The 16,527-nt window shown below is 39.4% G+C and overlaps 2 pseudogenes; one reads left to right on the plus strand and one right to left on the minus strand.

Annotated features, from left to right (window-relative positions):
• Positions 1-12: 12 nt before the first annotated feature.
• LOC136277524 (RNA 3'-terminal phosphate cyclase-like protein) lies at positions 13-5,499 on the plus strand (annotated as a pseudogene).
• LOC131770517 (uncharacterized) lies at positions 5,444-10,740 on the minus strand (annotated as a pseudogene).
• Positions 10,741-16,527: the final 5,787 nt, after the last annotated feature.

Raw genomic sequence — 16,527 nt, forward strand, 5'->3', positions numbered from 1 at the left:
TTTCAACATGGCTGCGAATATGACATACGAAGGTTCTAATTTTTTCCGACAAAGACTTGTTTTGGCGACACATAGCGGTAAATCAGTGAAAATAAAAAACATAAGAGCTGTTGAAGACGATCCTGGGCTGAAAAGTGCGTCCATTATCGAACTGATTATAGAAATCACAGCCTTTTCAGCTGCTAACTTCAGCCGTGTATATGGTTTGTCTTTTGCAGTCTACTTTGAGAATCTTTGTTCTCTATGTAACCCTTTGAAGATTTTGAAGCAAGTTTTCTACGGCTCCTGGACAAGGTATTAATGATAGCACTGCCCGGCCAAGCAATGTCAATTATAGAGGCCCTATGAGAGGTTATCGGGATAGAGAATATTTGGCTAAAAGGTTATAGGGATATGGGATACTCCAGAAAAATATAATGGAATATTTAAAATGAATATTCCGGGATGTAAACCTGAATTGTAGGGATAGAAACCACAGGAATTAAAGGGATACAGGATATTTAGGCCAAACATTAGTACTATAGGGGACACTTGGACCCCTTCCCCTCCCTCCCTTCTTCATAATGGGGCTTCATTATAAAAGCTATCTTATCCTCATGTTTGGTTATTTTGTTTCCTTTTCCAAAGGTACAATGCTGTTTTATTAACACTTGGACACCCCCCCCCCCTTCCCTCCCTTCTTCCTAATGGGGCTTCATTATAAAAGCTATCTTATCCTCATGTTTGGTTATTTTGTTTCCTTTTCCAGAGGTACAATGCTGTTTTATAAATCTGGCCTGTTAACTGGAGGAACCATTGAACACAACTGTAATCCTTAAAGATCTCTTGGTTATTATCTTAAAGCTGTGGTGCTGGTGGCACCATTTTGCAAGAAACCTATCAGACTTACTCTAAAAGGAATAACAAATGACAGACATGATCCAACAGTAAGCCAGAAATATTTTATCATAATTGTTTCTTGCATGGAATTAACTCTTTCACCCCCAGGGGGATGAGCTTCTACCTTCTCCTTTTAGTAACACTGCTGTATCATTCATGAAGATCATGAGAATATTGGAAATGATCACCAACATAAGAAGCTTTGATTGTTACACAAATTCTTCTTGTCACCACTAAAGGAAATGTGTAGAGAATCAAAGAGTGTGGCAAATATGGATACTGACCTTAGGTTATAAAGGGCTAAATACACTAAAGACCAAATCTGTGTAATTCAAATTTTGTGTTGATTTTTCTCTGTTTCTCTCTGTCCTGTAAAACTCTCATTTCATATCCAATATCATTTTTCTTCCTTGTATAAGAAGCATCAAACTTCCAGTTTTATATTTCAGTTTTTTTGAATAAGAAAAACCACATGTAAATCAACCTAAAAATTTATGTTTTTCTATATCACCATATTGAAAATTAGTGGGCAACACTTTCCAGTAAGTACAAAGAATGTAGGTTGACTTAAAATTCCTTTTTTCTTCAAGTGAGGAAAATTGAAAAAAAAGTTGCATAGTATTTTGATGAAAACAAAAATGCCAGAGTTTTAAAATGGAATTTGTAAACATATATGACTTAATGGGGCAGACAAAAACAAGACTGAAGATGAGTGTGTCTAAGGGTGCATAATTAGATTACTTCTGAGAAATGTGTTTTTCTTAGAATTTAATGATTGCTGTATGATGTTATTTTAGGTTGATATCATTAAAACAGTTACTCTGCCTCTGGTAAAGAAGTTTGTGGTGGATGATGAAGGCCTAGTTATAAAGGTATCATTTAGCTAGTATTAATGGATTTAATTATCATTATTATTAATGATTTTCCAAGTAGGATCTCAACACATGCAAAAGATTGAGTCGTGCAGTAATTTTACTGTCAGTGAACTTAGCTGGAAAGAAAGTTAAATAATGACTCAGCTGCCCCTTTCAACATGATTGAATATATCTCTACTCCATGAAGTAGTAAGTTAAGTTATGTAATCAACAAGGTCACCATAATAACTAAGCAATTCTAATTCTGTACATTTAAATATTAAAGCAGAGAGGAGAGGGGCACATCTAGATACCTCATATAGTGCCCCTTAATTTAGGATAAAAAGTTATTCACTAAACCAGACTTAACTAAAATGGCTTAGATCAAAGAGGAAGACAAAGATGAAGTACATGAATAATTAATATTGAGTTAGATAGTACTGTGAAAGTGCTTTTTTCTGTTTAGTAGAGGAAAGAGGACTGCAATAGATCATTCTTACTAAACATTATAAGGGCCATATTTTTACCAAAACAATGGAATTGGCCGCGGCAAAATTGGTGTCTAAGACAATCTCATTGGATTTGAACTCCTTTCCTTTACATCAATTTCTTTAATTTGTTGCAATTGATTTACATGGCTGTTCAAAACACTATGAAATATAATATCATCATTTCATTGACTTTTTTTTGTCACAGATTGTGAAAAGGGGAGCACCTCCAGAAGGAGGAGGGGAGGTGGTATTCTCTTGTCCTGTGAGGAGAAACTTGCGGCCATTACAATTCACAGATCCTGGTAAGATAAAAAGAATAAGAGGCCTTGCGTATCCTTTACTTTTCCCCTTGGTATAAGTGTTATAGCTATATTACAGGGACTGCAAGATCAAAGTGCTTGCTGATTATTTTTCATGTAATTTGTTTGGACTTATTTCATTCTTTGTATTTTTCATACCCCCTTGTAAGTGTTTTTTGTTAAATTTGTTAGCGTTTTTCCTTGTCAGGCACACCTTTTCTCACATTTCCATACTGCATGTTATTTCATAGTTCTCTTGTATTTATGCGTTATCACTTTTTAAGTCCGTTTACCAAAAGTTGCTCTTGGCACAGTTCTCTTAAATAATTTATGTTATTAGCTTCAACCTACTACTTCTACGACTAGTATTGTTGCTTTCTCAATAAAAGATATTTCAAGTTTTTGTGATAACATTTTTGCTGTTACAGAGACCATTACACATAGACCACTATTTTTTTTTTGAAAAAAGTTGATTTTCCTTAACCAAACCTTAAACAGGTATGCTATGAGAGTTTCTCCAGCTATTTGTAATAGGGTGGTTGGTGCAGTGAGTGGTGTATTGAACCAGTTTGTGTCCGATATCTACATTTATACAGATCACTGCAAAGGAGGTCAATCTGGAAAGTATGTCATTTTAAAACAAACCTTTAACTTTTTTACCAGGGAATCAGCATGTTTCACCACAATTCATGCAGTAAATATCCATAGCAAGACAAAAATTATCTTTCTATATTTCCTTACTGAGCATAAAGCTACCATGTTTCTTCTTCTATTTACAAAATGTGGTGCTATCAACATTGCCGATCCTAGCAGAGTGCAGGATATGTGTCATATATGAAATTCATAATGGGCCTTACAGTCTCTGTGGCTCAGTGGTAGAGCATGGGAGTGTGGAATCTGAAGGTTTGAGGTTCAATTCCTCATGGGGACTCAGAATTTTTTCTTTGTTCTGTGCTCATGAGAAGACGACAACCATATTTCTTAATTTCCAAAGTGGCAAAATTTATAAGAAGTTTTACTACTCCTCCCCCTCCCCTGTAAGGGGTGACCGTGCATTGTAAATTGCCCTTGGCATTTTTTTAGATTTACTTAAGAAGTTATCAGTACCCATTCATACTCCTGAGCAGAGAGAGGAACTGTGAGAGTAAAGAGTCTTGTCCAAGAAGGCAAAGTTATAACGCTTGCTAGATCTCGCGCCCAGATTTGCTAATGCAACTGAGTCAGTGCACTTCTGTTGTGCTGGTGACATTACGATAAGCAAGCTTTCAGAGTCTCTTAAAACCAGAGATGCAATGTGTTCTTTTGTCATAAGCATGGTACACCATTAGTCATCAGATTAATGATAATTATGATTAAAAATGTCTTCCTCCAGGTCACCAGGGTTTGGGATCTCATTAGTTGCAGAATCAACAACTGGTGCCATGCTAAGTGTTCAGACATCATCTACCCCAGTAGGGGAGGGTCAGCCAGTTGTCCCTGAGGATCTTGGCAAACAGGCAGCTGAAATGTTACTTGAAGAAATTTACAAGATAAGGTTTTTCCTGCTTTGGTCAGTTTCCTTGTTTATACTTGGATCCTTCATTGGCTCATGATATGTTCCTTTATTCTGGTTGGCTGCTGTGATTGCTTTCAGTTTTGGATGTACGACACTCAATCAAAATGCACTTCATTAATATCTCTTGGCAGCTGGTGATCAGGCTTACACTCATACTAGCTTTTAAAACAATGATTAAAGTATAGCTGTATATTCTGAAATAAGACTCACCATTATTATTTATCTTTCTCCTTTGATAGGGAGGCTGTGTTGACTCTCGCCATCAGAGTGTTGTTCTCCTTTACATGATTCTGGGACAAAGGGATGTTTCTAAAATTCTCACTGGTCCACTGACTCCATATACGTAAGTAGTTAATGTCTCTCAGTGAAAAGAGTAAATAAATTCACACAATTTTCTGTTTGCTGGAGTTATGATCTGTTGTGTGTTATTAGGAAAGATTTTTGTAACTGCTTGGCATCAGTCTGGCTCTCATTCAATTGCAAAAAGGATCCGGAGAGAAGGGAGAAGGAGGAGAAACAGAGAGATTGAAAAGTGGGAAGAGGCAGTGTTAGGGAGTATGATGGAGGACACAAAGGAGGAGACAGGGAGGGAGTGGGAATGGAGAGAGGATAGAAGCATTGTAGGGGGTATATGGAGGGCACAGTGGAGGGGAATGAGGTAGCAGGGGGGCAGGAGGAGGGAGAGAAATTTAGAGGAGGACAGGGGGGGAATGAGGGAGGGTGGGGAAATGGAGGGAGACAGAGGGGTGGAGAGGGAAAGAGAGAAGGAGAGGAGATGATGAGGAAGGAAAAGATAAAGAAGAGAGGAAGATAGGAAGAAGGAGAGGGACAGGGTGGCAGGGAGGTGAGGTGTAGAGGATGATGGGAAATGAAGACGAGTGCAGCTCAGATAGAGAGGAAAGGTCGAATGGATAATAGGAAGAGAGGGAAGAAAGGGAGATGATGAAGAATAGAAGGAGATGAAAGAGAGGTGAGATAGACAGGAAGAAAGGAAAGTGTTGGAAGGAAGGAGAAATGGAGAAAAGTAAGTGGGGAGGGAGGGGAGAGACGGCTTGGTGGTTGCAGGTTCATTATAAATGTTATTGTTTTCCTTCTACTCAGTAATTTTTTTAAATTTTCTCAATACTATCATCAACATCTTTTACAGCATTCAATTTTTAAGGCATCTAAAAGAATTTTTTGGAGTGATGTTCAAAATACAAGCACAACAGAGTGATGACGACAACAGTGTAGCAGGAGGAGAGAATAAAATCTTGCTATCATGTGTAGGGGCTGGATACACGAACATTAACAAGACTATGGTGTAAACAAAAACAAAAAGCAGTGAAGTCAGGGATATTGAGACCTTGATTCTGCGGGAATTTATTTATTTTTTCATTATAGAGTGAATGTAAACTTGTTTTCATCTCAAATAAACTCATATTGAGACATGAAATGTTTTTAATCGAGTTACTGCAATGAAACGTTGAAATGAAGTGAAAAATCTTTCATTTTAATTGTAAAAACTGTAAGAGCGCGCTGATCGAACTGAAGTGCTGACAAGGAATTGCCTAAGGCAATTTGTGTTTTTCCGAGATAAACGTAACGCTGAGGTGTGTCTGGATGTTTCCCCAAATAGTCTCTAATGTCAAGAGCACGCTGTTTGGACTCAAGTCCTGACAAAAAGTCGCCTGAGGCATGTTGCGTTACTTCGAGAGTAAAGTAACTATCGTTGAGCTCTAATTTCAAGAGCAGGCTGAAAAGACTGAACTCCTGACGAGAAGTCGCTTAAAGCATGTTGTGTTTCTCCGAGAGAAAAGTAACACTAAGCTTTGTTTGGTTCTTCTTCCCCCAAGAGTTTAATTCTGATTTCAAGGGCACGCTGAAAAGACTGTAGTGCTGACAAAACGTCACCTGAGGTAAACTGGGTTACTCCAAGAGAGAAGTAATACTCGGCTGTATCTGGGTGTTCTTCCCCGAAGACTTTAACTCTTATGTCAAGAGCACGCTCTTTGGACTGAAGTGCTGACAAAAAGTGGCCTAAGCCATGTTGGGTAACACCGAGGTCAAAGTAACTCTCAGCTGTGTATGGGTGTTCTTCCCCGAAAAGTTTAACTCTTATGTCAAGCGCACACTGCTTGGACTGAAGTGCTGCCAAAAAGTCGCCTAAGGCATGTTGGGTTACTCCGAGAGAAAAGTAACTCTTAGCTGAGTCTGGATGTTCTTCCCCAAAGAGTTTAACTCTTATGTCAAGAGCACGCTGTTTGGACTTAAGTGCTGACAAAAAGTCGTCTAAGGCATGTTGGGTTACACCGAGGTCAAGGTAACTTTTAGCTGTGTCTGGGTGTTCTTCCCCAAAGAGTCTAACTCTTATGTCAAGAGCTCGCTGTTTGGACTGAAGTGCTGACAAAAAGTCGCCTGAGGCATGTTGTGTTACTCCGAGGTCAAAGTAACTCTTAGCTGTGTCTGGGTGTTCCTCCCCAAAAAGTTTCACTCTTATGTCAAGAGCACGCTGTTTGGACTGAAGTGCTGACAAAAAGTCGCCTAAGGCATGTTGGGTTACTCCAAGAGAAAAGTAACTCTGAGCTGTGTCTGAGTGTTCTTCCCCAAAGAGTTTCACTCTTATGTCAAGAGCACGCTGTTTGGACTGAAGTGCTGAAAAAAAGTCTTCTGAGGCATGTTGTGCTACTCCGAGGTCAAAGTAACTCTTAGCTTCCTCTGGGTGTTCTTCTTCAAACAGTTTCACTCTAATGTCAAGAGCACGCTGTTTGGACTGAAGGGCTGACAAAACGTCGCCTGAGACGTGCTGGGTTTTTCCGAGAGACAAGTAACTCTTCGCTGTGTCTGGGTGTTCTTCCCCGAGGAGTTTAACTCTTATGGCAAGAGCACACTGTTTGGACTGAAGTGCTGACAAAAAGTCGCCTGAGGCGTGTTGGGTTACTCCGAGAGAAAAGTAACTCTGAGCTGTATCTGGATGTTCTTTCCCGAAGAGTTTAGTTCTAATCTTGAGAGCACGCTGAAAAGACGTCACTGCTGACGAGAAGTCGCCTGAGGCATGTTGTGTTTCTCCGAGAGAAAAGTAACTTTGAGCTGTGTCTGGGTGTTTTTCCCCGAAGAGTCCTATTGCAATGTCGAGGGCAAGTTGAAAGGACTGAATGGCACCAGGATAGTTTTGCATCTGATGAATAGCGCAGCCACGGTCCAAATAGCTTCTTAGTAGTCTTTCTTGATGCCAATTTAAATCAAGATGTTTGTTGGGTTTAGCTTTATCTCCTGCATTAACTTTTCCACTTTGTTTTAAGGTCATTTTATGATAATTTATCCATGTGTCACACACCTTTGTTGCTTCCTCAGGATTATTCAGTACATTTTTAAGTGTCGAATTGACGTTGCGCTGGAAGGTCCATGAACCAATGGAAGGTGGGAGGATCTGTTTATCTATTTCATTTGACATCCTTAGTACAGATTTGCTTATTGCTTGCTTTGTTTCATAATCAGAGGACATTTCCGTCGCTTTGCTAACAACGCATATCATTTCTAATCTAAGTGGTTGAGTGGTTGTAACATCTGCCTTTGGCATATCTGCCTCGATCATTCCCAATTCTTTGTTATTCACTGGAGGAATAACAAGGAGACTTGTGTCTCCTAATGCTCTGCATTCATGTAAGGCTGTGGTGTAAAGCTCCAGAGAAGTTGCTTTCTTTTTCTTGAAAAGAAAGTAAGTAACAAGAATTTGCAGTGCAATTACTCTGAGAATTCGTTGTTCGGGGCTATCACTCACCAAGCAAAGAGCTTTTTGTAAGTTCTCAGCTCCGTCATCTATTTTCCCTGAAACCAGTTGACAGATACCTTTATAACAAAGGAATTTTCTTTTATCATCTACCGACAAAGAAAAGACCTCGGCTTTAGAGAGCAGCGTCATCGATCTTCCATGTATCCCCCAAGTCACTTCGGTGAATGCCAAGGACAACAGTAACTGACTGTAGAACACGCTCTTTCCAAACGCCTGAGCTTTTTCAGTTGCGTGATCATAAATTTTGTCGATAATTTTTCCCTCGCACCAGAAAAGGGAATCTAGAAAGATTTCCGCCTTTGTGAGGACACCAAATGAAACGTCACATGTCTTGGGATCGGAGCAGCTCTCCATAAGACTCTGAATAATATTCTGCTTCTCTTCATAGAAATCAATAAATGCTTGCATGGATTGTCCTGTCAAAAACTGTTTATTTAGCTTGTCGAAAAGAGAGACGTAAAATGCAGACAAACGTGCTTTGGAGTTCAGCATGGTTTCTTTCATTTCATCTTGACCTCTTCCTCTTGCAAACGACAGAATCAACTTATGCATCGAAAATGACTCAGGTTTGGAACTAGAGTCGAGGAAAGATTTTCTCCGAAGCCTATGCAAGATTTTCTTGGCCTCCAGAGTTGTTTTTACACCCATGACAGCTGTAGCAACTGAGTGGTTAAAATCTCCAGAAAGAACACTAAGTGATACCAGCGCTTCTTTTTCAGATAAAGAGAGTCTCTGAAATGAGGATTGAAATAGGAACTTTAATCGCAGATAGCTTGGATAATCTGGATTGTCCAATAGCTCGAAAAGGCTACTTTCTATTGATTCCTTGAAGGTAACTAAAAATTGACTCGGCTGAGCATTATCTTCAGTAATGGAAGAACACAACAGTTTCATGGCCAAAGGTACGAACCCGCAGATTTTCGCAATTTTCGAGCAGTCAGACGCGGTCGCTTTAGGAAGTAATCCGCCGACTAAGGTTTGAGAGAAGGACTCGTGTAATGGCCCTATTCTTACTGCTTGATGGCCTTCAAAATGCACATTCATAAACTCAAGAGATTCCCTTGTGGTAAGAAGAAATGTTAAATTCTTGAATTGACTAAGAATGACTTCCAGAAGGTTGATGAAATCCTCCTTCACATTCGGTGCTCCACTTTCGAGTAATTCATCGGCATTGTCAAGAATCATCACAAATTCACCTGAAATGTCTCTTAGAAAGAGAAAAAGTTCTTCTTCTATGGACATCTGCTGAGGAATTTGATCTCTTGTGGAGTGTCTTCTAAAGAAGCTCAGAAGCTGCGTGGTCAGATCGGCCTTTGAAAGAAGCCCTCTCATGGAGAAGAAGTATACGAGAAGTCCACCAGTTTGAAGTCGATGTCCGACTTCAGTTGCCACCGAAGTCTTACCAAAACCAGGCGAGCCCCATACCGACACGATCCGGGAACGTTTGGAAGTTAAGTGACTGCTGATGTCTTCACATTCTCTCTGACGACCAGTGAAGTGTGGAACCTTTGAAGGAAGATTTGATGGTGGACGGAATGGCTTTGAATCTTAAAAGAAGCAAATTGATGCAATTATGAAAGAGCTCATGTCGGTAGTTGGAAGAGAAAAATAACGATGATAATAAATAGTACATTTTACTGTACCATTAAAAATGTGGAAATCATGTTTTAGGGACACAGCTTTAATCATGAGCTTCTTGCTCTTTCCATGAGGTTGTAATCTTAACAACATCCCACAAGAGTCACGATGCCGGTAAATATAGTGGCTGCGGCTTACTTCTTCAACAAATCGTTCTAAAATAAAAGATAACAGATTGTTTAAGGTGGTATTCTGATTATAGAATAAATTCATCTTAGGGAAGAAGACAGGATTTTCAAGACATGTACGAAGCACTTTTGCGAAAACTGGAAGTTGCCCCGTTGAACTATTATTACTAGAGTAAAGAGCAGAAACGCTGGTTTTTTTTTTCAGTTCCTCCCTGCCAAACTAATGGTTATAAGACTGCCATATTGCATCTTAAATTGTTGTTAATCAAAAAATTCTGTAAAGCTTTTAATCAGTTTATACCTGTTTGATCTTCATCCATGTTTAGTTTCAAATCATCTATTTCTCCCTTCAACAAAGCGAGGTCATCAACTTTTTCTTTTATCGCATTCCCCTGTGCTATTAATTTGTCGACACCTGATTTCACTTCTTCGAGACACTCGACACCTGATCTTAGTTCTTCGAGACACTCGATGTATGATCTGGTCTCCTGCCTAAGACTTTCTTCCAATTTGCGAACTTCTTTGGTGGGAAAGTCAGACTCTGTCAGTCCACCGATGGCATCAATGGGATCTGTTATGATTGCAAGAGCTTTGAATGCTTCTTTAGCAAGCTTCACGTGTTGGTCAAAGGTTGGTTTATCAATCTCTGACCTGTCTGCGTGACAAAGGGAGTTTCGTAAAAGTCGAAGCTGATCAATCGCAAGAGCGAAGGTTTCGGCTGTATTTCTACTTGGACTCACAACAGATGGATGGAACTTTCCACGAGGTACTTTATGGTGCCTTACGTACATTTCACTGAGTGTCTTGTAATGACCTTTGCTATCTGGCGTAGCGAAGGACTTTGCATAGATGGTGGCCTGGAAGAGGGCGGTACAATCCCATTCTTCATAGGAGATGTGTGTAGGAACTTTGCTTTTTCCACCTTCTTCAGCTAGAAACAAATTTCTTACTACCGTGGAGTTATCCCACAGTTGATATCCGGGACGATGTCCAAATCTGTTGTCCCACATGGATTTGAACGTCTGACGCAAAGCAATGGCGAACTCATTGAGTACAACTGAGGCAAATTTGAAGTAATTCAGCTGTTCGTTTGTAAAAGGCTGTAGAGCCATAATCGGCGTTAGCTCTGGAGATAGCTATCCTCGACCAAAATCCTGAGAAAGATTCAATTTGTTCAAGCATAGATACATATTAAGTGAAATTAAACAGCGATTGATATATGTGAGAGGAAAAGGTAAAAAGTTCTTTGGTCATGTTATTCTCGTTTGAATAAATATTTAATCGCACATGCGCACTGACTCTATCAATTGCGCATAACGGCATAATTACGGAAAGTGGCTACACAGCTTAATTGACTTGAGAAAAGGTGAAAACTCATCTCTACTTTAATTAGAATAAAGATGTACGCTTTGAATCTGCTTTCTGTTTGGATGCCAATTCCCAGCACTTTGTAATTAAAACTAACAGATTTCTCCCTCGAGGTTCAACCGAAACAATTGTATCTTATTAAAATGCGGAAACCGAGAAATCGAAGATTGTGACGCTATAGGATGAATGTGCATCTTAGAAATTAAAGTCCTTCAAAAAATTCACTTCAATAAGCTCGATTTAGCGTCAAAACCTACTTTTTTTAAACCTCAACTCCATTTTATTGATACAAACTTTTCTTTGCCAGGAAACAGTTTGAAATAATTTCACGTTTGATATCATAATATCACGCTATTTTGATTTACATGTGTATGAAATTTCAAAACTCTTTCAAGTTTTCAAAGTATTAACTTCCAACAAGATATCCTAAATAAATGGGATTACGAACTTGCATGGCATGAACGACAAGCACAAAGAAACAAATTATTGCGCAATTGATAATAACAGGAAATTGAAGGGTACAAAAGATTGCGTTTTAATTTCTGCTAAAATCGGCTCAAAACGTTCGTTAATAAACCTTTTGCTGTTCATTACGCGAAAATACGCATTCATTTGTTTGAAAAGGCGAACAATTGCGTGAAGTTACATTCCTAAGCGACAAAAAGCGATCATCTGCGCGTAAATCAGATTCTCCCTACTGCGCTTTACCGTGACTTCTGGCCGTCCAAAAGTTGTCACCGGATTCGTCGACAAACACACAGTGGCGATAATGAACAACTGAAGGTGTAGTTGAAGAAAACTGTTACTCACCTACCTCGAATTTCAAGTTAGAGCGAGAAATATAATGATGGCAGACGCACAAACTGATTATCTGAATGATTATTGGACGAACTGCGAGAATGCAACTCGAAATTTATCCGGAGAGTGGTTGTGTTATGACTACCTATTCATACCACACAGAAGTTCTAAACTGACCCTTACCATGCTAAATGCCTAAGCAATGAAGAATTCATTGTTCTCGAGAAATGTGGCGTGATGTTTACAGGTTAAACGCGCCTTAGAAAGGGAAATTCCCCTTTAATCTGGCCAATACACTCAGCATTGCCCGATTTCCTTTTTGAAATAAACATTGCCCCCTTGAACAATGCTCTTCAAAACACGCGCTAGAGCAGGAATAACTTCTTTTTCATTCATAGCGCTCACCTAACGCTTACTTCTGCTTGCTTGAAAGATGCAAAAAAAAAAAAAAACAGAATGGACGACTCACAAACACGCCTGCTCTTCAAAATTTCCTGACTTAGTCCTAACAGAAATAACAACTACTTTCCTCAATCTTACCTTATTACGTGCTTGTTATTTCCGTCGCACGATTGGGTCGCTTACTCGGTTCGTTTTCTTAACCAAGATATTGCGTTTAATACTGTGGGTGCTAGGCAGTCTCATGACATGTGCTTTCATGGCTTCCTCTCTCAGGCTGTCGGCTTGCCTTATTTACGATAAACGAGCGTGAGTAATTTACTATTCGCTCAGCTGACAGTGGTACATTTTTGAAACGAGTAACATTGCAGACAAGATTTATTTCATCCTATTTTCCGGTCGCAAATGAGAAACAATGCTTGAGTGTAGCGCTCATAACAAGACGTCTCTTGTTACGTCGGTTTACAACATGTTCCTGTGATTATTCACTTCCGCTGGAAGTCATAATTAGGGACTCGAATGTGCTATATATACTGTTCAATGTTAGTTGTAATCATCCCTGAAGAAGTCTCAGACAAAACGCGTCGGAAAAAAATAAACAAAAAGTTACAACACCAAGTAGTCTTTCTTTGTGCTGCTCACTGGTCTCCGTTAAAATAGATACAGAAAGTATAAATCTTGTATATTTTCGGAACGTGGAAGAAGATTTTCGTTCACGAAACCAGTTCAAGACCCCCCACAATACGTGACGACAGTTTGCGCTTATGTCACGCTCACTCCAAAATCGATGGACTTGAGGTCACAGTGATAGACACCGGAAAAAATCTTAAGTTTAATACTTTTCGGCTTGGACTAAAAAATATTTCTATAAGTAACAGAATCGATCATGGTTAAGAGAAAAAAATAATATATTCAACTATTTTTTTTACCTCTGTTTGGTATGGCATGTAATTTACCCGTGGCTCTGAATACAGATACGCGATCCGTCGCGTTTTGATAATTTAACCTTTCTAGGGAGAGTGTTTTATTTCTCGCTTCGTATTTCATAGTCTCTAAATGCTGGCTTGTATCAAAATGGAACAAATACAATCTTTTTCCGCTCGGTAGCGGTTGAACAGCGAGGGCGAAGTTGTTACTTTCAGGTCTTAGCATGACCCTTTTCATAGCCTGCACTGTAGGTTTCTTATTAGTGGGAACTAACGTTATAAGCTCGCAGTCGTTTATCCGACCGGCCATGTTTGATTTGGAGTCAGAGTAAACAGTGGGGGTAGGGGGCGGGGGAGGGGCGAGAATCTTCACTCCTCCACCCCCACCCTTCTTCTTCTTATTTTTGACCGTCGACCGCCCCCGTAGTACAAATTTCTTTCTCTCCCTAAGCCTTCCGCTACCATTAAAATCAAAGATAGCGGCCATAATTTTCATTCAGAAAATACATACCACTCGCTCGCCAAAATTAAGCCTGTTTTTCAGGCTACCCTTTCCACTGCCTTACACACGTGTGGTGTATCAATCACGTAACCTGGATCAGAACGTTTTCAAAAATGGCCGTCGATTAAGTGTCAAAAAAAACTGTAGAAAATTTGGCTTCGAATAATATGTCGTTTATTTGCTCATTTAGGATTCTCTAACCTAAAAGGAATGTATACGTACGTACGATTTAGCGTTCAAAAAGTGTCTCCATTAAGCGCGCGGCCAAAAACGATTAAGTTATAGCTGTTAGAAAAATGTGAAGACACGTCGGCAGTTATGGTGGAGAAAGGAAAAATCTAGAAAGAAGGACGGACGTAATGTGTGGCCGGAGCGCCAAATGATAGCTACAAGAATAATACATATATATCAGGTATTTTTAAACACTAATTTCCAAATGATGTAGCTATATGGCCAAAATGGACGTGTCTCGATCGTCGACATCGAGGAGATTTTACTCTTCAATGTCGTTGGCCGTCTGCTCCGTAACGGCTTCGAAGACGCCTGTTACAAACACATATAACTACTGAGTTAAATCAGGGCAAGATAATCAAAGAATTCAGCTAAAGAGGATGCTGATTAAGTAGCCTGTTCCCACACCGTACACGATTCTTCAACATTCTTTTCGGCTGACATTTCGCATGCGAAGAATAGTGAGCTCCTTATTTCACGCGCTTGAGATGTACTCATACTCTGTCTTTCCACACGACTACATTTGCGCTTTTTTCTCTTATCGTATGAAAATCCTACCAATTGTAGTTTATGTCGTATTTCAATAACGGAAATGCATCATTTGTGATAAAGTTCAAGCCGTTTCCTGAGCTGACGGATATCCTGTGGCGTGAACCTCTGGCGGATACTGGCATAAACACAAGCTCGAAGGGTCCGTGTATTCTCCTAACTTAGGTTTCCGAAAATCCATTCCATGAGCCATCAATTCCCCCCTGCCCTCAAGAAACTAAAAGTAGCAACAGTAGCAATATTATTGTGATAACAGCACTGCAACGAGATAATTAAAGAAACGCAAATATTATTGAATTAGATGCATGGTAGTGAATCCAAGTGTTGTGCGAAATGGGTCGCATGGCAATGTCGCACTTAAACTAAAGAAGGTTTTTCTGTATTAAAATCCCTATTTGAGATTAACTTGAATCAGATGATTATAAACTCACTCGTTTTTCGTTTGACCGGTTCGACGACGACGGCCTCTGCCTTTACAATCTCTGAGGAAAGGAGCAGTTTGCAGTGAAACTGCCCGATAACTTTTAGGCGAAAAATCATCGTACCTCGTGGTACAGCTGATTATTTCGTCAAAAGTTAGCTTTTGGTTTGCCAAGGAAATTACTCTACAGCAACGAAACTCTGGAGCATTAACCAAAGAAATAAGAAATAACATGTTATGTAAACAGAAACGAACACAGCTCCCATTATTACCACAGATTTCGTCGTAGAAAACAAAGCACGAAGGCAATTAACTAATCATTCAGTAACAGGAGTACTTTGTTCTAATCTTGACCTGAACACCGCAGGCGAGAAACCGTCTTTGTCAGTCCTCGTCGAAATCTTCGTTGGCACGCAGTTGATGCAGCTTGTAGAGAAAAAGTATTCTCACATCTGTAATGTCCCCAACCTAAGGTGCATTTTTTAAAATTTTAAATGAGAAAAAATTTTTACGGGTTGAGACAGGATCTGAGAGGTAGGGACTTATTTATTTTTTCATATTCTAGAGTTAATGTAAAGTTGTCATTCTGACAACACTCACACGATAAATTCAATGTGAAAAGTTTATTCAGGATGAGCCAGTCAGTCTTCTAGTACTAAGGGAGAAAAATCAATGATTGTAATATTTTACAGGGAGTTGGAATACCAAAATTACAGCAAATACAGAAAAGAAAGTGGTCAAACATAAGACTGACCGACCTAGAATGACTTAATTTTCCCGCGAAACGAATGAGTAATCCGAAACTTCCATGATGCCACGCGAACCTCTTCAATTAATTCGTTTCCATTTCACTTAAACGTCAAAAATGACATTTTTATCTCGAGTAAACTCAGATTTAGACAGGAAGTGTTTTTTAATGAAGTTTCTGAAAAGAAACATTGAGGTGAAGTTAAAAATCTTTTATTTTAGTTAAGGAAAAAAAACAAGACTAAATGGTTCCTTCAAGTTTTCCCAAAATCGTTTAATTTTTCTGCAAATCCAAGTCACTTTTCTTCCCAGAGTGACCGGGGTTTACTCTTCTACACAGCTTAAAAGAGAAGGAGTCCTTCAACTGGGTTTTATCATTAAAGGGAGTGAGTTTCTAAAGAAACTGTGGTGCTGCGTCAGTGGGAGAGTATAGCAAGATAATTTGGTTTTATCAACTGAGTTGTTAAGGTTACTTACCACCTTCGCGGTTGTCCTTCGGGAAAAAAAATCGTTGGAGTACTAGTTTCACCATAATCCTAGCAAACTATACATCAGAAGAAAGCTTACGAACTGCAGTTTACAATGAAACGACCGATGGTTCTTCTATTGAATCTATCAGGTATCGGATCTCGCAGCACGAACAAAACGGCTGCACAGTCTTGTTCACAAGGCACCAATCAACAATAGTGTGCAGCACGAACAAAACGGCTGCACAGTCTTGTTCACAAGGCACCAATCAACAAAAGTGTGATCGGCTTTTTTGATCTTCTGATTGGTTGACTAGATATCAGCATCTAAACTTGGAGTAGCTAAAAATATTCGAAGCGTGTTGCGTAAATGGACAACACGAGACAAATATTTCAAATATCAAAGTTTGCCGACACACTCTCGTTTGTCAATATTCCTGGAATTTTTGGCGAAATCTGACGATTGCGAGATTTTAGCTAATGAAGGTTTGCAAACAACTGGC

The sequence above is a fragment of the Pocillopora verrucosa genome, chromosome 12 (assembly GCF_036669915.1).
Source record: "Pocillopora verrucosa isolate sample1 chromosome 12, ASM3666991v2, whole genome shotgun sequence".
Classification (NCBI taxonomy): Eukaryota; Metazoa; Cnidaria; class Anthozoa; order Scleractinia; family Pocilloporidae; genus Pocillopora; species Pocillopora verrucosa.